General features: G+C 50.3%; 21 non-coding genes across 21 annotated transcripts; all 21 read right to left on the minus strand.

Moving 5' to 3' along the window:
- Positions 1-1,412: 1,412 nt before the first annotated feature.
- On the minus strand, positions 1,413-1,576 carry LOC147272078 (U1 spliceosomal RNA). The gene has a single exon (XR_015116942.1). It is a non-coding gene; the product is annotated as a U1 spliceosomal RNA (small nuclear RNA).
- A 542-nt stretch (positions 1,577-2,118) lies between these two features.
- Positions 2,119-2,309, minus strand: LOC147272079 (U2 spliceosomal RNA). The gene has a single exon (XR_015116398.1). It is a non-coding gene; the product is annotated as a U2 spliceosomal RNA (small nuclear RNA).
- A 586-nt stretch (positions 2,310-2,895) lies between these two features.
- On the minus strand, positions 2,896-3,059 carry LOC147272080 (U1 spliceosomal RNA). Its single transcript, XR_015116656.1, has one exon. It is a non-coding gene; the product is annotated as a U1 spliceosomal RNA (small nuclear RNA).
- A 542-nt stretch (positions 3,060-3,601) lies between these two features.
- LOC147272081 (U2 spliceosomal RNA) lies at positions 3,602-3,792 on the minus strand. The gene has a single exon (XR_015117169.1). It is a non-coding gene; the product is annotated as a U2 spliceosomal RNA (small nuclear RNA).
- A 586-nt stretch (positions 3,793-4,378) lies between these two features.
- LOC147272082 (U1 spliceosomal RNA) lies at positions 4,379-4,542 on the minus strand. The gene has a single exon (XR_015116658.1). It is a non-coding gene; the product is annotated as a U1 spliceosomal RNA (small nuclear RNA).
- A 542-nt stretch (positions 4,543-5,084) lies between these two features.
- On the minus strand, positions 5,085-5,275 carry LOC147272083 (U2 spliceosomal RNA). Its single transcript, XR_015116429.1, has one exon. It is a non-coding gene; the product is annotated as a U2 spliceosomal RNA (small nuclear RNA).
- A 586-nt stretch (positions 5,276-5,861) lies between these two features.
- On the minus strand, positions 5,862-6,025 carry LOC147272084 (U1 spliceosomal RNA). Its single transcript, XR_015116659.1, has one exon. It is a non-coding gene; the product is annotated as a U1 spliceosomal RNA (small nuclear RNA).
- Positions 6,026-6,567: 542 nt separating this feature from the next.
- Positions 6,568-6,758, minus strand: LOC147272085 (U2 spliceosomal RNA). Its single transcript, XR_015117170.1, has one exon. It is a non-coding gene; the product is annotated as a U2 spliceosomal RNA (small nuclear RNA).
- Positions 6,759-7,344: 586 nt separating this feature from the next.
- LOC147272086 (U1 spliceosomal RNA) lies at positions 7,345-7,508 on the minus strand. The gene has a single exon (XR_015116661.1). It is a non-coding gene; the product is annotated as a U1 spliceosomal RNA (small nuclear RNA).
- A 542-nt stretch (positions 7,509-8,050) lies between these two features.
- On the minus strand, positions 8,051-8,241 carry LOC147272087 (U2 spliceosomal RNA). The gene has a single exon (XR_015117172.1). It is a non-coding gene; the product is annotated as a U2 spliceosomal RNA (small nuclear RNA).
- Positions 8,242-8,827: 586 nt separating this feature from the next.
- Positions 8,828-8,991, minus strand: LOC147272088 (U1 spliceosomal RNA). Its single transcript, XR_015116662.1, has one exon. It is a non-coding gene; the product is annotated as a U1 spliceosomal RNA (small nuclear RNA).
- A 542-nt stretch (positions 8,992-9,533) lies between these two features.
- LOC147272089 (U2 spliceosomal RNA) lies at positions 9,534-9,724 on the minus strand. Its single transcript, XR_015117394.1, has one exon. It is a non-coding gene; the product is annotated as a U2 spliceosomal RNA (small nuclear RNA).
- Positions 9,725-10,310: 586 nt separating this feature from the next.
- On the minus strand, positions 10,311-10,474 carry LOC147272090 (U1 spliceosomal RNA). The gene has a single exon (XR_015116823.1). It is a non-coding gene; the product is annotated as a U1 spliceosomal RNA (small nuclear RNA).
- Positions 10,475-11,015: 541 nt separating this feature from the next.
- Positions 11,016-11,206, minus strand: LOC147272091 (U2 spliceosomal RNA). The gene has a single exon (XR_015117175.1). It is a non-coding gene; the product is annotated as a U2 spliceosomal RNA (small nuclear RNA).
- Positions 11,207-11,792: 586 nt separating this feature from the next.
- Positions 11,793-11,956, minus strand: LOC147272092 (U1 spliceosomal RNA). Its single transcript, XR_015116665.1, has one exon. It is a non-coding gene; the product is annotated as a U1 spliceosomal RNA (small nuclear RNA).
- Positions 11,957-12,498: 542 nt separating this feature from the next.
- On the minus strand, positions 12,499-12,689 carry LOC147272093 (U2 spliceosomal RNA). Its single transcript, XR_015117445.1, has one exon. It is a non-coding gene; the product is annotated as a U2 spliceosomal RNA (small nuclear RNA).
- Positions 12,690-13,275: 586 nt separating this feature from the next.
- On the minus strand, positions 13,276-13,439 carry LOC147272094 (U1 spliceosomal RNA). Its single transcript, XR_015116670.1, has one exon. It is a non-coding gene; the product is annotated as a U1 spliceosomal RNA (small nuclear RNA).
- A 542-nt stretch (positions 13,440-13,981) lies between these two features.
- On the minus strand, positions 13,982-14,172 carry LOC147272095 (U2 spliceosomal RNA). Its single transcript, XR_015117176.1, has one exon. It is a non-coding gene; the product is annotated as a U2 spliceosomal RNA (small nuclear RNA).
- A 586-nt stretch (positions 14,173-14,758) lies between these two features.
- LOC147272096 (U1 spliceosomal RNA) lies at positions 14,759-14,922 on the minus strand. The gene has a single exon (XR_015116672.1). It is a non-coding gene; the product is annotated as a U1 spliceosomal RNA (small nuclear RNA).
- A 542-nt stretch (positions 14,923-15,464) lies between these two features.
- LOC147272097 (U2 spliceosomal RNA) lies at positions 15,465-15,655 on the minus strand. The gene has a single exon (XR_015117389.1). It is a non-coding gene; the product is annotated as a U2 spliceosomal RNA (small nuclear RNA).
- Positions 15,656-16,237: 582 nt separating this feature from the next.
- LOC147272098 (U1 spliceosomal RNA) lies at positions 16,238-16,401 on the minus strand. The gene has a single exon (XR_015116817.1). It is a non-coding gene; the product is annotated as a U1 spliceosomal RNA (small nuclear RNA).
- Between the last annotated feature and the right edge of the window lie 5,655 nt (positions 16,402-22,056).

Here is a 22,056-nt window from a genome sequence, read left to right on the forward strand (position 1 = left end):
CATATAGTAAGAGTTGCTACAAAACTCAAAATAATGCGACAGCGATGTCGGAAGAATTGCTAATAAACTCAAAATGATGCTGACGGAAATCTAGTAAGAGCTGCTAATGATCTCAAACTGATGCTACAGTGATGTTGTAAGAATTGCTAATGATATCAAAATGATGTGACGGTCATGTAGTAAGAATTGCTAATGAACTCAAAATAATGCCAACAGTAATGTAGCGATAGTTGCTAATAAACTCAGTGATGCTTACAGTAATGTCGTAAGTGTTTCGAACTACCTCAAAGTGATGCTGACAGTCATGTAGTAAGAGTTGCTACGAACCTCAAAATAATGCGACAGTGATGTCGGAAGAACTGCTAAGGAACTCAAAATGATGCTAACTGTAATGTCGTGAAAGTTTCGAATAACCTCAAAGTGATGCTGACAGTCATGCAGTAAGAGTTGCTACGAACCTCAAAATAATGCGACAGTGATGTCAGAAGAATTGCTAATGATCTCAAAATGATGCGACAGTGATGTAGTGAAAGTTTCGAATAACCTCAAAGTGATGCTGACAGTCACCTGGTTAGAGTTGCGAGTAACCTAAAAATGATGCTGAGAGTAATGTAGTAAGAGTTGCTAATAACCTCAAAATAATGCTACAGTGATGTCGGAAGAATCGTTAATGAACTCAAAGTGATGCTGACAGTCATGTAGTGATAGTTGCTAATAAACTCAGTTATGCTTACAGTAACGTAGTAAGTGTTTTGAACAACCTCAAAGTGAAGCTGACAGTCATGTAGTAAGAGTTGCTACTAACCTCAAAATTATACTACGGTGATGTCGTAAGAATTGCTAATGATCTCAAAATGATGCTACAGTGATGCCGGAAGAATTGCTAATGAATTCAAGAATGATGCTGACAGTAATGTAGTGATAGTTGCTAATAAACTCAAAGTGATGCTGACAGTAATTTATGAAGAGTTGCTAAAAACCTTAAAATAATGACACAGTAATGTAGTAAGAGTTGCTATGAAACTAAAAATAATGCGACAGTGATGTAAGAAGAATTGCTAATGATCTGAGATGAGAGTCAGGGTTTTCCAAGTTGATCTCCTCCCATGCATGAATTCTCTCTGGTATCCTTCCACTTACTGCGAAGACGAGCCGTGGATGTATTGTCCTGAGCCCAGGGCTTGTCAGATACCATGACCCTCAACTAAATGTGGCAGAAACCCTGCCCTCTTCATTTAGGGCTGGAAGGTGTGAGAGATACTGGGAGCTCATCGAGGCTACGTCCTCCGCGGTCTCCTCAGGCTGGCCAGCACAAGAGGAGACCGCCAACTGGCCAGGAAAGGCGGTCACCGTTGTTGTTGTTGCCGCCGTGGTCGGCCTTTCTTTCTTTCTTTCCTTTTTTCACACGATCACAGGGGAGAGCGCGGACGCAGTCCCCCACTGTCAGAAATTATGCAGTTGAGATTCCCACATTTGGGGAATTCACCAGGGTCAGCACAGCCCCAGTGCAATGGCTGAGCATCACCCGGGGAGAACCACCTTGCTGATCATGGTATCTCCCCTGCCGGGTAAGTATGACTCGCTGAGCTTAGGAACAGACATGAGCTCCAGGGACACAGCCTTCTGACTGACAGGCAGGGAGGCCGACACAGCGCCTGATCTTTCCTACCTTGTGCCAATCTGCCGCGTGCGCAGCCCCCTTTGTTTCTCACAACAATGCCGGATGTCGATTATCCCAAGCCCGGGAAGCTCAGGCACATTGAAGGTTCAGGTCTTTCAGAGTGCATTCCAAAGCCTTTTGGGAAAGGCTCAGAGAGCAGTGCCGTCAGCGGACCTCCATCCTTATCTGGAGTGCAAACGGAGCCACAACTTGACGCCCAGCGGCAGCGCGGGCGGAAATCCAGCCCCGGCCTCATGTGCAGCACTCGAGAGTTGGCCTGAAGAGCACGGGATTTGCTCCTGACAAAAGGGGAGGGGCCCGCACTGTTCCTGGAAGGCTATTGCGGCCGCAGGCTGAGGAAAAGCTGCAGTGCAGGAGGAGAACCCTGGTCCGGCTTTGGGTGGAGCAGGTGAGCGAGTGCCTGGCGGAGGCTTGTTTTCTTTCCGACGAGAAATGCGGGGCATTGCACCACTCCTGGAAACACTGCAATACCAGGTTGATGCGTGGAAAGGACGGAGCAAGCTCCCGTTCCATCTCCCTGTTCCAAAAAGCAATTTAATATATGGTTCCCGGATAGGGAACGTACCAGATATTAAAATGATAAGAACAGATACTACACTTGATCTTAGCCAAAAGGCCGAGAAGCGATGCCTGTCAGCCACCCGACGTGAGAGCCAGCACCCCCGGTACAGCCAATCCCGGCCGCGGCTGTGGGCAGGAACTGCAACATTTTGGGTGGCGACACAAAATGCAGTGCCATAAACACTACATCTGGCACACTGGTTGTCCCCACTGCTATCCAAAGCAAAGGCAATCGGTGCCTTCACCCTGCTATGCTAGTGGGGCGACTCAAAGTAAAACAAAGCGGTGTTCAAAGCCACAAGCCAGCGACTCATCCTGGAGTCGGGGTTTTCCAAGTTGATCTCCTCCCACGCATGAATTCTCTGGTATCATTCCACTTACTGCGAAGACGAGCCGTGGATGTATTGTCCTGAGCTCAGGGCTTGTCAGATACCATGACCCTCAACTAAATGTGGCAGAAACCCTGCCCTCTTCATTTAGGGCTGGAAGGTGTGAGAGATACTGGGAGCTCATCGAGGCTACGTCCTCCGCGGTCTCCTCAGGCTGGCCAGCACAAGAGGAGACCGCCAACTGGCCAGGAAAGGCGGTCACCGTTGTTGTTGTTGCCGCCGTGGTCGGCCTTTCTTTCTTTCTTTCCTTTTTTCACACGATCACAGGGGAGAGCGCGGACGCAGTCCCCCACTGTCAGAAATTATGCAGTTGAGATTCCCACATTTGGGGAATTCACCAGGGTCAGCACAGCCCCAGTGCAATGGCTGAGCCTCACCCGGGGAGAACCACCTTGCTGATCATGGTATCTCCCCTGCCAGGTAAGTATGACTCGCTGAGCTTAGGAACAGACATGAGCTCCAGCGACACAGCCTTCTGACTGACAGGCAGGGAGGCCGACACAGCGCCTGATCTTTCCTACCTTGTGCCAATCTGCCGCGTGCGCAGCCCCCTTTGTTTCTCACAACGATGCCGGATGTCGGATATCCCAAGCCCGGGATGCTCAGGCACATTGAAGGTTCAGGTCTTTCAGAGTGCATTCCAAAGCCTTTTGGGAAAGGCTCCGAGAGCAGTGCCGTCAGCGGACCTCCATCCTTATCTGGAGTGCAAACGGAGCCACAACTTGACGCCCAGCGGCAGCGCGGGCGGAAATCCAGCCCCGGCCTCATGTGCAGCACTCGAGAGTTGGCCTGAAGAGCACGGGATTTGCTCCTGACAAAAGGGGAGGGGCCCGCACTGTTCCTGGAAGGCCATTGCGGCCGCAGGCTGAGGAAAAGCTGCAGTGCAGGAGGAGAACCCTGGTCCGGCTTTGGGTGGAGCAGGTGAGCGAGTGCCTGGCGGAGGCTTGTTTTATTTCCGACGAGAAATGCGGGGCATTGCACCACTCCTGGAAACACTGCAATACCAGGTTGATGCGTGGAAAGGACGGAGCAAGCTCCCGTTCCATCTCCCTGTTCCAAAAAGCAATTTAATATATGGTTCCCGGATAGGGAACGTACCAGATATTAAACTGATAAGAACAGATACTACACTTGATCTTAGCCAAAAGGCCGAGAAGCGATGCCTGTCAGCCACCCGACGTGAGAGCCAGCACCCCCGGTACAGCCAATCCCGGCCGCGGCTGTGGGCAGGAACTGCAACATTTTGGGTGGCGACACAAAATGCAGTGCCATAAACACTACATCTGGCACACTGGTTGTCCCCACTGCTATCCAAAGCAAAGGCAATCGGTGCCTTCACCCTGCTATGCTAGTGGGGCGACTCAAAGTAAAACAAAGCGGTGTTCAAAGCCACAAGCCAGCGACTCATCCTGGAGTCGGGGTTTTCCAAGTTGATCTCCTCCCACGCATGAATTCTCTGGTATCATTCCACTTACTGCGAAGACGAGCCGTGGATGTATTGTCCTGAGCTCAGGGCTTGTCAGATACCATGACCCTCAACTATATGTGGCAGAAACCCTGCCCTCTTCATTTAGGGCTGGAAGGTGTGAGAGATACTGGGAGCTCATCGAGGCTACGTCCTCCGCGGTCTCCTCAGGCTGGCCAGCACAAGAGGAGACCGCCAACTGGCCGGGACAGGCGGTCACCGTTGTTGTTGTTGCCGCCGTGGTCGGCCTTTCTTTCTTTCTTTCCTTTTTTCACACGATCACAGGGGAGAGCGCGGACGCAGTCCCCCACTGTCAGAAATTATGCAGTTGAGATTCCCACATTTGGGGAATTCACCAGGGTCAGCACAGCCCCAGTGCAATGGCTGAGCCTCACCCGGGGAGAACCACCTTGCTGATCATGGTATCTCCCCTGCCAGGTAAGTATGACTCGCTGAGCTTAGGAACAGACATGAGCTCCAGGGACACAGCCTTCTGACTGACAGGCAGGGAGGCCGACACAGCGCCTGATCTTTCCTACCTTGTGCCAATCTGCCGCGTGCGCAGCCCCCTTTGTTTCTCACAACGATGCCGGATGTCGGATATCCCAAGCCCGGGAAGCTCAGGCACATTGAAGGTTCAGGTCTTTCAGAGTGCATTCCAAAGCCTTTTGGGAAAGGCTCCGAGAGCAGTGCCGTCAGCGGACCTCCATCCTTATCTGGAGTGCAAACGGAGCCACAACTTGACGCCCAGCGGCAGCGCGGGCGGAAATCCAGCCCGGGCCTCATGTGCAGCACTCGAGAGTTGGCCTGAAGAGCACGGGATTTGCTCCTGACAAAAGGGGAGGGGCCCGCACTGTTCCTGGAAGGCCATTGCGGCCGCAGGCTGAGGAAAAGCTGCAGTGCAGGAGGAGAACCCTGGTCCAGCTTTGGGTGGAGCAGGTGAGCGAGTGCCTGGCGGAGGCTTGTTTTATTTCCGACGAGAAATGCGGGGCATTGCACCACTCCTGGAAACACTGCAATACCAGGTTGATGCGTGGAAAGGACGGAGCAAGCTACCGTTCCATCTCTCTGTTCCAAAAAGCAATTTAATATATGGTTCCCGGATAGGGAACGTACCAGATATTAAACTGATAAGAACAGATACTACACTTGATCTTAGCCAAAAGGCCGAGAAGCGATGCCTGTCAGCCACCCGACGTGAGAGCCAGCACCCCCGGTACAGCCAATCCCGGCCGCGGCTGTGGGCAGGAACTGCAACATTTTGGGTGGCGACACAAAATGCAGTGCCATAAACACTACATCTGGCACACTGGTTGTCCCCACTGCTATCCAAAGCAAAGGCAATCGGTGCCTTCACCCTGCTATGCTAGTGGGGCGACTCAAAGTAAAACAAAGCGGTGTTCAAAGCCACAAGCCAGCGACTCATCCTGGAGTCGGGGTTTTCCAAGTTGATCTCCTCCCACGCATGAATTCTCTGGTATCATTCCACTTACTGCGAAGACGAGCCGTGGATGTATTGTCCTGAGCTCAGGGCTTGTCAGATACCATGACCCTCAACTAAATGTGGCAGAAACCCTGCCCTCTTCATTTAGGGCTGGAAGGTGTGAGAGATACTGGGAGCTCATCGAGGCTACGTCCTCCGCGGTCTCCTCAGGCTGGCCAGCACAAGAGGAGACCGCCAACTGGCCGGGACAGGCGGTCACCGTTGTTGTTGTTGCCGCCGTGGTCGGCCTTTCTTTCTTTCTTTCCTTTTTTCACACGATCACAGGGGAGAGCGCGGACGCAGTCCCCCACTGTCAGAAATTATGCAGTTGAGATTCCCACATTTGGGGAATTCACCAGGGTCAGCACAGCCCCAGTGCAATGGCTGAGCCTCACCCGGGGAGAACCACCTTGCTGATCATGGTATCTCCCCTGCCAGGTAAGTATGACTCGCTGAGCTTAGGAACAGACATGAGCTCCAGGGACACAGCCTTCTGACTGACAGGCAGGGAGGCCGACACAGCGCCTGATCTTTCCTACCTTGTGCCAATCTGCCGCGTGCGCAGCCCCCTTTGTTTCTCACAACGATGCCGGATGTCGGATATCCCAAGCCCGGGAAGCTCAGGCACATTGAAGGTTCAGGTCTTTCAGAGTGCATTCCAAAGCCTTTTGGGAAAGGCTCCGAGAGCAGTGCCGTCAGCGGACCTCCATCCTTATCTGGAGTGCAAACGGAGCCACAACTTGACGCCCAGCGGCAGCGCGGGCGGAAATCCAGCCCCGGCCTCATGTGCAGCACTCGAGAGTTGGCCTGAAGAGCACGGGATTTGCTCCTGACAAAAGGGGAGGGGCCCGCACTGTTCCTGGAAGGCCATTGCGGCCGCAGGCTGAGGAAAAGCTGCAGTGCAGGAGGAGAACCCTGGTCCGGCTTTGGGTGGAGCAGGTGAGCGAGTGCCTGGCGGAGGCTTGTTTTATTTCCGACGAGAAATGCGGGGCATTGCACCACTCCTGGAAACACTGCAATACCAGGTTGATGCGTGGAAAGGACGGAGCAAGCTCCCGTTCCATCTCCCTGTTCCAAAAAGCAATTTAATATATGGTTCCCGGATAGGGAACGTACCAGATATTAAACTGATAAGAACAGATACTACACTTGATCTTAGCCAAAAGGCCGAGAAGCGATGCCTCTCAGCCACCCGACGTGAGAGCCAGCACCCCCGGTACAGCCAATCCCGGCCGCGGCTGTGGGCAGGAACTGCAACATTTTGGGTGGCGACACAAAATGCAGTGCCATAAACACTACATCTGGCACACTGGTTGTCCCCACTGCTATCCAAAGCAAAGGCAATCGGTGCCTTCACCCTGCTATGCTAGTGGGGCGACTCAAAGTAAAACAAAGCGGTGTTCAAAGCCACAAGCCAGCGACTCATCCTGGAGTCGGGGTTTTCCAAGTTGATCTCCTCCCACGCATGAATTCTCTGGTATCATTCCACTTACTGCGAAGACGAGCCGTGGATGTATTGTCCTGAGCTCAGGGCTTGTCAGATACCATGACCCTCAACTAAATGTGGCAGAAACCCTGCCCTCTTCATTTAGGGCTGGAAGGTGTGAGAGATACTGGGAGCTCATCGAGGCTACGTCCTCCGCGGTCTCCCTAGGCTGGCCAGCACAAGTGGAGACCGCCAACTGGCCGGGACAGGCGGTCACCGTTGTTGTTGTTGCCGCCGTGGTCGGCCTTTCTTTCTTTCTTTCCTTTTTTCACACGATCACAGGGGAGAGCGCGGACGCAGTCCCCCACTGTCAGAAATTATGCAGTTGAGATTCCCACATTTGGGGAATTCACCAGGGTCAGCACAGCCCCAGTGCAATGGCTGAGCCTCACCCGGGGAGAACCACCTTGCTGATCATGGTATCTCCCCTGCCAGGTAAGTATGACTCGCTGAGCTTAGGAACAGACATGAGCTCCAGGGACACAGCCTTCTGACTGACAGGCAGGGAGGCCGACACAGCGCCTGATCTTTCCTACCTTGTGCCAATCTGCCGCGTGCGCAGCCCCCTTTGTTTCTCACAACGATGCCGGATGTCGATTATCCCAAGCCCGGGAAGCTCAGGCACATTGAAGGTTCAGGTCTTTCAGAGTGCATTCCAAAGCCTTTTGGGAAAGGCTCAGAGAGCAGTGCCGTCAGCGGACCTCCATCCTTATCTGGAGTGCAAACGGAGCCACAACTTGACGCCCAGCGGCAGCGCGGGCGGAAATCCAGCCCCGGCCTCATGTGCAGCACTCGAGAGTTGGCCTGAAGAGCACGGGATTTGCTCCTGACAAAAGGGGAGGGGCCCGCACTGTTCCTGGAAGGCCATTGCGGCCGCAGGCTGAGGAAAAGCTGCAGTGCAGGAGGAGAACCCTGGTCCGGCTTTGGGTGGAGCAGGTGAGCGAGTGCCTGGCGGAGGCTTGTTTTATTTCCGACGAGAAATGCGGGGCATTGCACCACTCCTGGAAACACTGCAATACCAGGTTGATGCGTGGAAAGGACGGAGCAAGCTCCCGTTCCATCTCCCTGTTCCAAAAAGCAATTTAATATATGGTTCCCGGATAGGGAACGTACCAGATATTAAACTGATAAGAACAGATACTACACTTGATCTTAGCCAAAAGGCCGAGAAGCGATGCCTCTCAGCCACCCGACGTGAGAGCCAGCACCCCCGGTACAGCCAATCCCGGCCGCGGCTGTGGGCAGGAACTGCAACATTTTGGGTGGCGACACAAAATGCAGTGCCATAAACACTACATCTGGCACACTGGTTGTCCCCACTGCTATCCAAAGCAAAGGCAATCGGTGCCTTCACCCTGCTATGCTAGTGGGGCGACTCAAAGTAAAACAAAGCGGTGTTCAAAGCCACAAGCCAGCGACTCATCCTGGAGTCGGGGTTTTCCAAGTTGATCTCCTCCCACGCATGAATTCTCTGGTATCATTCCACTTACTGCGAAGACGAGCCGTGGATGTATTGTCCTGAGCTCAGGGCTTGTCAGATACCATGACCCTCAACTAAATGTGGCAGAAACCCTGCCCTCTTCATTTAGGGCTGGAAGGTGTGAGAGATACTGGGAGCTCATCGAGGCTACGTCCTCCGCGGTCTCCTCAGGCTGGCCAGCACAAGAGGAGACCGCCAACTGGCCGGGACAGGCGGTCACCGTTGTTGTTGTTGCCGCCGTGGTCGGCCTTTCTTTCTTTCTTTCCTTTTTTCACACGATCACAGGGGAGAGCGCGGACGCAGTCCCCCACTGTCAGAAATTATGCAGTTGAGATTCCCACATTTGGGGAATTCACCAGGGTCAGCACAGCCCCAGTGCAATGGCTGAGCCTCACCCGGGGAGAACCACCTTGCTGATCATGGTATCTCCCCTGCCAGGTAAGTATGACTCGCTGAGCTTAGGAACAGACATGAGCTCCAGGGACACAGCCTTCTGACTGACAGGCAGGGAGGCCGACACAGCGCCTGATCTTTCCTACCTTGTGCCAATCTGCCGCGTGCGCAGCCCCCTTTGTTTCTCACAACGATGCCGGATGTCGATTATCCCAAGCCCGGGAAGCTCAGGCACATTGAAGGTTCAGGTCTTTCAGAGTGCATTCCAAAGCCTTTTGGGAAAGGCTCCGAGAGCAGTGCCGTCAGCGGACCTCCATCCTTATCTGGAGTGCAAACGGAGCCACAACTTGACGCCCAGCGGCAGCGCGGGCGGAAATCCAGCCCCGGCCTCATGTGCAGCACTCGAGAGTTGGCCTGAAGAGCACGGGATTTGCTCCTGACAAAAGGGGAGGGGCCCGCACTGTTCCTGGAAGGCCATTGCGGCCGCAGGCTGAGGAAAAGCTGCAGTGCAGGAGGAGAACCCTGCTCCAGCTTTGGGTGGAGCAGGTGAGCGAGTGCCTGGCGGAGGCTTGTTTTATTTCCGACGAGAAATGCGGGGCATTGCACCACTCCTGGAAACACTGCAATACCAGGTTGATGCGTGGAAAGGACGGAGCAAGCTCCCGTTCCATCTCCCTGTTCCAAAAAGCAATTTAATATATGGTTCCCGGATAGGGAACGTACCAGATATTAAACTGATAAGAACAGATACTACATTTGATCTTAGCCAAAAGGCCGAGAAGCGATGCCTGTCAGCCACCCGACGTGAGAGCCAGCACCCCCGGTACAGCCAATCCCGGCCGCGGCTGTGGGCAGGAACTGCAACATTTTGGGTGGCGACACAAAATGCAGTGCCATAAACACTACATCTGGCACACTGGTTGTCCCCACTGCTATCCAAAGCAAAGGCAATCGGTGCCTTCACCCTGCTATGCTAGTGGGGCGACTCAAAGTAAAACAAAGCGGTGTTCAAAGCCACAAGCCAGCGACTCATCCTGGAGTCGGGGTTTTCCAAGTTGATCTCCTCCCACGCATGAATTCTCTGGTATCATTCCACTTACTGCGAAGACGAGCCGTGGATGTATTGTCCTGAGCTCAGGGCTTGTCAGATACCATGACCCTCAACTAAATGTGGCAGAAACCCTGCCCTCTTCATTTAGGGCTGGAAGGTGTGAGAGATACTGGGAGCTCATCGAGGCTACGTCCTCCGCGGTCTCCTCAGGCTGGCCAGCACAAGAGGAGACCGCCAACTGGCCGGGACAGGCGGTCACCGTTGTTGTTGTTGCCGCCGTGGTCGGCCTTTCTTTCTTTCTTTCCTTTTTTCACACGATCACAGGGGAGAGCGCGGACGCAGTCCCCCACTGTCAGAAATTATGCAGTTGAGATTCCCACATTTGGGGAATTCACCAGGGTCAGCACAGTCCCAGTGCAATGGCTGAGCCTCACCCGGGGAGAACCACCTTGCTGATCATGGTATCTCCCCTGCCAGGTAAGTATGACTCGCTGAGCTTAGGAACAGACATGAGCTCCAGGGACACAGCCTTCTGACTGACAGGCAGGGAGGCCGACACAGCGCCTGATCTTTCCTACCTTGTGCCAATCTGCCGCGTGCGCAGCCCCCTTTGTTTCTCACAACGATGCCGGATGTCGGATATCCCAAGCCCGGGATGCTCAGGCACATTGAAGGTTCAGGTCTTTCAGAGTGCATTCCAAAGCCTTTTGGGAAAGGCTCCGAGAGCAGTGCCGTCAGCGGACCTCCATCCTTATCTGGAGTGCAAACGGAGCCACAACTTGACGCCCAGCGGCAGCGCGGGCGGAAATCCAGCCCCGGCCTCATGTGCAGCACTCGAGAGTTGGCCTGAAGAGCACGGGATTTGCTCCTGACAAAAGGGGAGGGGCCCGCACTGTTCCTGGAAGGCCATTGCGGCCGCAGGCTGAGGAAAAGCTGCATGCAGGAGGAGAACCCTGCTCCGGCTTTGGGTGGAGCAGGTGAGCGAGTGCCTGGCGGAGGCTTGTTTTATTTCCGACGAGAAATGCGGGGCATTGCACCACTCCTGGAAACACTGCAATACCAGGTTGATGCGTGGAAAGGACGGAGCAAGCTCCCGTTCCATCTCCCTGTTCCAAAAAGCAATTTAATATATGGTTCCCGGATAGGGAACGTACCAGATATTAAACTGATAAGAACAGATACTACACTTGATCTTAGCCAAAAGGCCGAGAAGCGATGCCTGTCAGCCACCCGACGTGAGAGCCAGCACCCCCGGTACAGCCAATCCCGGCCGCGGCTGTGGGCAGGAACTGCAACATTTTGGGTGGCGACACAAAATGCAGTGCCATAAACACTACATCTGGCACACTGGTTGTCCCCACTGCTATCCAAAGCAAAGGCAATCGGTGCCTTCACCCTGCTATGCTAGTGGGGCGACTCAAAGTAAAACAAAGCGGTGTTCAAAGCCACAAGCCAGCGACTCATCCTGGAGTCGGGGTTTTCCAAGTTGATCTCCTCCCACGCATGAATTCTCTGGTATCATTCCACTTACTGCGAAGACGAGCCGTGGATGTATTGTCCTGAGCTCAGGGCTTGTCAGATACCATGACCCTCAACTATATGTGGCAGAAACCCTGCCCTCTTCATTTAGGGCTGGAAGGTGTGAGAGATACTGGGAGCTCATCGAGGCTACGTCCTCCGCGGTCTCCTCAGGCTGGCCAGCACAAGAGGAGACCGCCAACTGGCCGGGACAGGCGGTCACCGTTGTTGTTGTTGCCGCCGTGGTCGGCCTTTCTTTCTTTCTTTCCTTTTTTCACACGATCACAGGGGAGAGCGCGGACGCAGTCCCCCACTGTCAGAAATTATGCAGTTGAGATTCCCACATTTGGGGAATTCACCAGGGTCAGCACAGCCCCAGTGCAATGGCTGAGCCTCACCCGGGGAGAACCACCTTGCTGATCATGGTATCTCCCCTGCCAGGTAAGTATGACTCGCTGAGCTTAGGAACAGACATGAGCTCCAGCGACACAGCCTTCTGACTGACAGGCAGGGAGGCCGACACAGCGCCTGATCTTTCCTACCTTGTGCCAATCTGCCGCGTGCGCAGCCCCCTTTGTTTCTCACAACGATGCCGGATGTCGGATATCCCAAGCCCGGGAAGCTCAGGCACATTGAAGGTTCAGGTCTTTCAGAGTGCATTCCAAAGCCTTTTGGGAAAGGCTCCGAGAGCAGTGCCGTCAGCGGACCTCCATCCTTATCTGGAGTGCAAACGGAGCCACAACTTGACGCCCAGCGGCAGCGCAGGCGGAAATCCAGCCCCGGCCTCATGTGCAGCACTCGAGAGTTGGCCTGAAGAGCACGGGATTTGCTCCTGACAAAAGGGGAGGGGCCCGCACTGTTCCTGGAAGGCCATTGCGGCCGCAGGCTGAGGAAAAGCTGCAGTGCAGGAGGAGAACCCTGGTCCGGCTTTGGGTGGAGCAGGTGAGCGAGTGCCTGGCGGAGGCTTGTTTTATTTCCGACGAGAAAGGCGGGGCATTGCACCACTCCTGGAAACACTGCAATACCAGGTTGATGCGTGGAAAGGACGGAGCAAGCTCCCGTTCCATCTCTCTGTTCCAAAAAGCAATTTAATATATGGTTCCCGGATAGGGAACGTACCAGATATTAAACTGATAAGAACAGATACTACACTTGATCTTAGCCAAAAGGCCGAGAAGCGATGCCTGTCAGCCACCCGACGTGAGAGCCAGCACCCCCGGTACAGCCAATCCCGGCCGCGGCTGTGGGCAGGAACTGCAACATTTTGGGTGGCGACACAAAATGCAGTGCCATAAACACTACATCTGGCACACTGGTTGTCCCCACTGCTATCCAAAGCAAAGGCAATCGGTGCCTTCACCCTGCTATGCTAGTGGGGCGACTCAAAGTAAAACAAAGCGGTGTTCAAAGCCACAAGCCAGCGACTCATCCTGGAGTCGGGGTTTTCCAAGTTGATCTCCTCCCACGCATGAATTCTCTGGTATCATTCCACTTACTGCGAAGACGAGCCGTGGATGTATTGTCCTGAGCTCAGGGCTTGTCAGATACCATGACCCTCAACTAAATGTGGCAGAAACCCTGCCCTCTTCATTTAGGGCTGGAAGGTGTGAGAGATACTGGGAGCTCATCGAGGCTACGTCCTCCGCGGTCTCCTCAGGCTGGCCAGCACAAGAGGAGACCGCCAACTGGCCGGGACAGGCGGTCACCGTTGTTGTTGTTGCCGCCGTGGTCGGCCTTTCTTTCTTTCTTTCCTTTTTTCACACGATCACAGGGGAGAGCGCGGACGCAGTCCCCCACTGTCAGAAATTATGCAGTTGAGATTCCCACATTTGGGGAATTCACCAGGGTCAGCACAGCCCCAGTGCAATGGCTGAGCCTCACCCGGGGAGAACCACCTTGCTGATCATGGTATCTCCCCTGCCAGGTAAGTATGACTCGCTGAGCTTAGGAACAGACATGAGCTCCAGGGACACAGCCTTCTGACTGACAGGCAGGGAGGCCGACACAGCGCCTGATCTTTCCTACCTTGTGCCAATCTGCCGCGTGCGCAGCCCCCTTTGTTTCTCACAACGATGCCGGATGTCGGATATCCCAAGCCCGGGAAGCTCAGGCACATTGAAGGTTCAGGTCTTTCAGAGTGCATTCCAAAGCCTTTTGGGAAAGGCTCCGAGAGCAGTGCCGTCAGCGGACCTCCATCCTTATCTGGAGTGCAAACGGAGCCACAACTTGACGCCCAGCGGCAGCGCGGGCGGAAATCCAGCCCCGGCCTCATGTGCAGCACTCGAGAGTTGGCCTGAAGAGCACGGGATTTGCTCCTGACAAAAGGGGAGGGGCCCGCACTGTTCCTGGAAGGCCATTGCGGCCGCAGGCTGAGGAAAAGCTGCAGTGCAGGAGGAGAACCCTGGTCCGGCTTTGGGTGGAGCAGGTGAGCGAGTGCCTGGCGGAGGCTTGTTTTATTTCCGACGAGAAATGCGGGGCATTGCACCACTCCTGGAAACACTGCAATACCAGGTTGATGCGTGGAAAGGACGGAGCAAGCTCCCGTTCCATCTCCCTGTTCCAAAAAGCAATTTAATATATGGTTCCCGGATAGGGAACGTACCAGATATTAAACTGATAAGAACAGATACTACACTTGATCTTAGCCAAAAGGCCGAGAAGCGATGCCTGTCAGCCACCCGACGTGAGAGCCAGCACCCCCGGTACAGCCAATCCCGGCCGCGGCTGTGGGCAGGAACTGCAACATTTTGGGTGGCGACACAAAATGCAGTGCCATAAACACTACATCTGGCACACTGGTTGTCCCCACTGCTATCCAAAGCAAAGGCAATCGGTGCCTTCACCCTGCTATGCTAGTGGGGCGACTCAAAGTAAAACAAAGCGGTGTTCAAAGCCACAAGCCAGCGACTCATCCTGGAGTCGGGGTTTTCCAAGTTGATCTCCTCCCACGCATGAATTCTCTGGTATCATTCCACTTACTGCGAAGACGAGCCGTGGATGTATTGTCCTGAGCTCAGGGCTTGTCAGATACCATGACCCTCAACTAAATGTGGCAGAAACCCTGCCCTCTTCATTTAGGGCTGGAAGGTGTGAGAGATACTGGGAGCTCATCGAGGCTACGTCCTCCGCGGTCTCCTCAGGCTGGCCAGCACAAGAGGAGACCGCCAACTGGCCGGGACAGGCGGTCACCGTTGTTGTTGTTGCCGCCGTGGTCGGCCTTTCTTTCTTTCTTTCCTTTTTTCACACGATCACAGGGGAGAGCGCGGACGCAGTCCCCCACTGTCAGAAATTATGCAGTTGAGATTCCCACATTTGGGGAATTCACCAGGGTCAGCACAGCCCCAGTGCAATGGCTGAGCCTCACCCGGGGAGAACCACCTTGCTGATCATGGTATCTCCCCTGCCAGGTAAGTATGACTCGCTGAGCTTAGGAACAGACATGAGCTCCAGGGACACAGCCTTCTGACTGACAGGCAGGGAGGCCGACACAGCGCCTGATCTTTCCTACCTTGTGCCAATCTGCCGCGTGCGCAGCCCCCTTTGTTTCTCACAACGATGCCGGATGTCGGATATCCCAAGCCCGGGAAGCTCAGGCACATTGAAGGTTCAGGTCTTTCAGAGTGCATTCCAAAGCCTTTTGGGAAAGGCTCCGAGAGCAGTGCCGTCAGCGGACCTCCATCCTTATCTGGAGTGCAAACGGAGCCACAACTTGACGCCCAGCGGCAGCGCGGGCGGAAATCCAGCCCCGGCCTCATGTGCAGCACTCGAGAGTTGGCCTGAAGAGCACGGGATTTGCTCCTGACAAAAGGGGAGGGGCCCGCACTGTTCCTGGAAGGCCATTGCGGCCGCAGGCTGAGGAAAAGCTGCAGTGCAGGAGGAGAACCCTGGTCCGGCTTTGGGTGGAGCAGGTGAGCGAGTGCCTGGCGGAGGCTTGTTTTATTTCCGACGAGAAATGCGGGGCATTGCACCACTCCTGGAAACACTGCAATACCAGGTTGATGCGTGGAAAGGACGGAGCAAGCTCCCGTTCCATCTCCCTGTTCCAAAAAGCAATTTAATATATGGTTCCCGGATAGGGAACGTACCAGATATTAAACTGATAAGAACAAATACTACACTTGATCTTAGCCAAAAGGCCGAGAAGCGATGCCTGTCAGCCACCCGACGTTAGAGCCAGCACCCCCGGTACAGCCAATCCCGGCCGCGGCTGTGGGCAGGAACTGCAACATTTTGGGTGGCGACACAAAATGCAGTGCCATAAACACTACATCTGGCACACTGGTTGTCCCCACTGCTATCCAAAGCAAAGGCAATCGGTGCCTTCACCCTGCTATGCTAGTGGGGCGACTCAAAGTAAAACAAAGCGGTGTTCAAAGCCACAAGCCAGCGACTCATCCTGGAGTCGGGGTTTTCCAAGTTGATCTCCTCCCACGCATGAATTCTCTGGTATCATTCCACTTACTGCGAAGACGAGCCGTGGATGTATATTCCTGAGCTCAGGGCTTGTCAGATACCATGACCCTCAACTAAATGTGGCAGAAACCCTGCCCTCTTCATTTAGGGCTGGAAGGTGTGAGAGATACTGGGAGCTCATCGAGGCTACGTCCTCCGCGGTCTCCTCAGGCTGGCCAGCACAAGAGGAGACCGCCAACTGGCCGGGACAGGCGGTCACCGTTGTTGTTGTTGCCGCCGTGGTTGGCCTTTCTTTCTTTCCTTTTTTCACACGATCACAGGGGAGAGCGCGGACGCAGTCCCCCACTGTCAGAAATTATGCAGTTGAGATTCCCACATTTGGGGAATTCACCAGGGTCAGCACAGCCCCAGTGCAACGGCTGAGCCTCACCCGGGGAGAACCACCTTGCTGATCATGGTATCTCCCCTGCCAGGTAAGTATGACTCGCTGAGCTTAGGAACAGACATGAGCTCCAGGGACACAGCCTTCTGACTGACAGGCAGGGAGGCCGACACAGCGCCTGATCTTTCCTACCTTGTGCCAATCTGCCGCGTGCGCAGCCCCCTTTGTTTCTCACAACGATGCCGGATGTCGGATATCCCAAGCCCGGGAAGCTCGACCGATGCCGTTTTCAAGGCTCACCTTGTCGCTCGGTGAACCAGCGTGGCCTCGAGCCGCATTAGAATTGCTAATGAACTAAAAATGATGCTAAAAGTAATGTTGTGAAAGTTTCGAATAACCTCAAAGTAATGCTTACAGTCATGTAGTAAGAGTTTCTATGAACTTCAAAATAATGCGACAATGATGTCGGAAGAATTGCTAATAATCTCAAAATAATGCGACAGTGATGTCGGAAGAAATGCTAATGAACTCAAAATGATGCTGACGGTAATTTTGGAAAAGTTGAAACTAACCTCAAATTGATAATACAGTGATGTCGTAAGAATTGCTAATAAACTCAAAATGATGCTAACAGTAATGTAGTGATAGTTGCTAATAAACTCAGTGATGCTTACAGTAATGTAGTAAGTGTTTCAAACAACCTCAAAGTGATGCTGACAGTCATGTAGTAAGAGTTGCTACTAACCTCAAAATAATGCAACAGTAATGTAGTAAGAATTGCTAATAACCTCAAAATGATTCTGACAGTAATGTAGTGAGAGCTGCTAATAACGTCAAAATAATGCAACAGTAAAGTAGAAAGAGTTGCTACGAACCTCAAAATAATGCGATAGTGATGTCGGAAGAATTGCTAATGATCTCAAAATGATGCGACAGTGATGTAGTAAGAATTGCTAATGAACTCAAAATGATGCTAACAGTAATGGAGTGAAAGTTTTGAATAACCTAAAAGTGATGCTGACAGTAATGTAGTAAAAGTTGCTACGAACCTAAAAATATTGCGACAGTGATGTCGGAAGAATTGCTAATGAACTCAAAATGATGTTAACAGTAATGTAGTGATAGTTGCTAATTAACTCAGTGATGCTTAAAGTAATTAGTCAGTGTTTTGAACAACCTCAAAGTGATGCTGACAGTCAGTTAGAAAGAGTTGCTTAAAATAATGCAACAGTAATGTAGTAAGAGTTGCTAACAACCTCAAAATAATGCGACAGTGATGTCAGAAGAATTGGTAATAACCTCAAAATGATGCTGAAAGTGATGTCGGAAGAATTGCTAATGAACTTAAAATGATGCTAACTGTAATGTAGTGATAGTTGCTAATCAACTCAGTGATGCTTACAGCAATGTAGTAAGTGTTTCGAATAACCTCAAAGTGATGCTGACAGTCATGTAGTAAGAGTTGCTACGAAACTCAAAATAATGCTACTGTGATGTCGTAAGAATTGCTAATAAACTCAAAATGATACTAACAGTAATGTAGTGAAAGTTTCGAATAACCTCAAAGTGATGCTGACAGTCATGTGGTTAGAGCTGCGAGTAACCTAAAAATGATGATGACAGTGATGTCGTAAGAATTGCTATTGAACTCAAAACGATGCTAACAGTCACGTGGTGATGGATGCTAATAAACTCAGTGATGCTGACAGTAATGTAGTAATAGTTGCTAATAACCTCAAAATGATGCGACAGTGATGTCGTAAGAATTGCTAATGAACTCAAAATGATGCGACAGTGATGTTGTAAGAATTGCTAATGAACTCAAAATGATGCTGACGGTAATCTAGTAAGAGTTGCTAAAAAACTCAAAATAATGCGAAAGTGATGTCGTAAGAATTGCTAATAAACTCAAAATAATACTGACATTATTGTAGTAATAGTTGCTACGAACCTCAAAATGATGCTACCGTGATGTTCTAAGGATTGCTAACAAACTGAAAGTGATGCTGACAGTAATGTAGTGAAAGTTTCGAATAACCTCAAAGTGATGCTGACAGTCTTGTAGTAATATTTGCTACGAACCTCAAAACGATGCTACAGTGATGTAATTAAAGTTACTAATGATCTCAAAATGATGCTGAGAGTGATGTCGTAAGATTTGCGAATAACCTCAAAAAATGCTACAGTGATGTAGGAAGAGTTGCTAACGACCTCAAAAACAATGCTACAGGGATGTAGGAAGAGTTGCTAATAACCTCAAAATAATGCGACAGAGATTTCGTAAGAATTGCTAATGAAATCAAAATAATGCTAACAGTAATGCAGTGAAAGATTCGAATAACCTCAATGATAATAATGAACTCAAAATGATGCTGACAGTGATGTAATGAGGGTATCTACTAATTTCAAAAAGATGCGAAAGTGATGTCATGAGAGTTGCTTCTAACCTAATAAATGATGCGAAAGTGATATGGTGAGAGTTGCTACTATCCTCAAAATGATGCTACAGTGATGTAGTGAGAGTTTCGATGAACCTCAAAATGATGCTCCAGTGATGTACTGAGAGTTGCTGAAAACCTTAAAATGATGCTGACAGTCATGTAGTGAGAGTTGCTACTATCCTCCAAATGATGCTACAGTGATGTAGTGAGAGTTTCGATGAACCTCAAAATGATGCTCCAGTGATGTACTGAGAGTTGCTTAAAATCTCAAAATAATGCGACAGTGATGTGGTGAGAGTTGCTTCTGTCACGACCCGGCTCAGAAATCGTGACATCGAAGGAGGGAGACGCAGACTAAACGTGAAACACAACTAATAATTTATTATTAGTAACGCAAAATCAACACAAGGCAAACCATAACGTACAGTGGAGTGTGGTTATCAGTAGTGTCAGTGGTGAGTGCGAGTGTGTGCATGAGTGTACAGGGGGTGTATGTGTGCGGTGTGATGGATGCAGAGAACTAAACAAGACATAACTCAAGAAACACAACCATCGCTCCGACGTGGGCCAGGAGGAGTGAGCGAGAGACAACCGGCCAGGTTGATCGCCTGCTTTATAGCTGGGAGACGCCGGGCCCAGGTGCTCCCAATTAGTCAGCAGCTCCGCCCCATGAAGCTCGAACCTGAGAAGGGAAGGAAGTCAAAAATAATGCAACGCCCCCATGCCCGTGACCATGGGGACGTGACACTACAAACCTCAATATGATGCTCCAGTAATGTAGTGAGAGTTGCTACTAATCTAAGAAATGATGCTCCAGTGATGTAAAAAGAATTGCTACAAACCTAAGAAATGATGCAACAGTGATTTAGTGAGAGTTGCTTAAAACCTCAAAATGATGCTACAGTGATGTAGTGAGAGTTGCTACGAAGCTCAAAATGATGCTACAGTGATGTCGTAAGAGTTGCTAAAAATCTCAAAATGATGCTTCAGTGATGTTGTGAGAGTTGCTAAAAACCTCAAAATGATGCTCCAGTGATGTAGTGAGAGTTGCTTAAAACCTCAAAATGATGCTGTCAGTAATGTAGTGAGAGTTGCTACGAACCTCAAAATGATGCTACAGTGATGTGGTGAGAGTTGCGAAAAACCTCAAAATGATGCTACAGTAATGTAGTGAGAGTTGCTACGAACCTCAAAATGGTGCTAACAGTAATGTAGTGAGAGTTGCTACGAACCTCAAAATGATGCTACAGTGATGTGGTGAGAGTTGCGAAAAACCTCAAAATGATGCTACAGTAATGAAGTGAGAGTTGCTAAAAACCTCAAAATGATGCTACAGTGATGTAGTGGGAGTTGCTACTAACCTCAAAATGATGCTACAGTTATGTAGTGAGAGTTGCTTAAAATCTATGAATGATGCTACAGTGATGTGGTGAGAGTTGCTTGAAACCTTAAAATGATGCTGACAGTCATTTAGTGAGAGTTGCTACTATCCTCCAAATGATGCTACAGTGATGTAGTGAGAGTTGCTACTATCCTCAAAATGATGCTACAGTTATGTAGTGAGAGTTGCTAAAAATCTCAAAATGATGCTTCAGTGATGTAGTGAGAGTTGCTACTTATCTCAAAATAATGCTACAGTGATGTAGTGAGAGTTGCTAAAACCCTAAAAATGATACTGACAGTAGTGTAGTGACAGTTTCTGCTTAACTCAAAATGAAGCTACAGTAATGTAGTGAGAGTTGCTACAAACCTCAAAATGATGCCAAAGTGATGTCATGAGAGCTGCTACGAACCTCAAAATGATGCTAAAGTCATTTAGTGAGAGTTGCTAAAAACCTAAAAATGATACTGACAGTAATGTAGTGTGAGTTTCTGTTAACTCAAAATAATGCTACAGTGATGTAGTGAGAGTTGCTACCAACCTCAAAATGATGCTGATAGTGATGTAGTGAGAGTTGCTAAAAATCTCAAAATGATGCTATCAGTAATGTTGTAACAGTTGCTAAAAACCTCAAACTGATGCTACAGTGATGTAGTGAGAGTTGCTACGATGCTCAAATGATGCTACAGTGATGTAATAAGAATTGCCACTAACCAAACAAATGATGCTACAGTGATGTAGTGAGAGTTGCGAAAAACCTCAAAATGATGCCACAATAATGTAGTGAGAGTTGCGACTAACCTCAAAATGATGCTGATAGTGATGTCATGAGAGTTGCTACGAACCTCAAAATGATGCTGAAGTGATGTAATGAGACTTGCTACTAACCTAAGAAAGGATGCTACAGTGATGTGGTGAGAGTTCTACGAACCTCAAAATGATGCTGACAGTAATGTAGTGAGAATTGCTACGAACCTTTAAATGATTCGACAGTGGTGTAGTAAGAGTTACTACTATCCTCAAAATGATGCTTCAGTGATGTAGTAAGAGTTGCTACTACCCTAAGAAATGATGCTCCAGTGATGTGGTGAGAGTTGCTAAAAACCTCAAAATGATGCTGACAGTAATGTAGTGAGAGTTTCTGCTAAACTCAAAATAAGGCTACAGTGATGTAGTGAGAGTTTCAACTATTCTCAAAATGATTCTTCAGTGATGTAGTGAGAGTTGCTACTAACCTCAAAATGATGTTACACTGATGTGGTGAGAGTTCTACGAACCTCAAAATGATGCTCAAGTGATGTAATGACAGTTGCTACTAATTTAAAAATGATGCTAAAGTGATGTCATGAGAGTTGCTACGAACCTCAAAATGATGCTGAAGTGATGTAATGAGACTTGCTACTAACCTAAGAAAGGATGCTACAGTGATGTGGTGAGAGTTCTACGAACCTCAAAATGATGCTGACAGTAATGTAGTGAGAATTGCTACGAACCTTTAAATGATTCGACAGTGGTGTAGTAAGAGTTACTACTATCCTCAAAATGATGCTTCAGTGATGTAGTAAGAGTTGCTACTACCCTAAGAAATGATGCTCCAGTGATGTGGTGAGAGTTGCTAAAAACCTCAAAATGATGCTGAGAGTAATGTAGTGAGAGTTTCTGCTAAACTCAAAATAAGGCTACAGTGATGTAGTGAGAGTTTCAACTATTCTCAAAATGATTCTTCAGTGATGTAGTGAGAGTTGCTACTAACCTCAAAATGATGTTACACTGATGTGGTGAGAGTTCTACGAACCTCAAAATGATGCTCAAGTGATGTCATGACAGTTGCTACTAATTTAAAAATGATGCTAAAGTGATGTAATGAGAGTTGCTCCGAACCTAAGAAATGATGCGACAGTGATGTAGTGAGAGTCACTAGGAAGCTCAAAT

This window comes from Aulostomus chinensis, chromosome 1 (genome assembly GCF_037954235.1).
Source record: "Aulostomus chinensis isolate RoL2024-O1b breed Wild chromosome 1, RoL_Achi_v1.0, whole genome shotgun sequence".
Classification (NCBI taxonomy): Eukaryota; Metazoa; Chordata; class Actinopteri; order Syngnathiformes; family Aulostomidae; genus Aulostomus; species Aulostomus chinensis.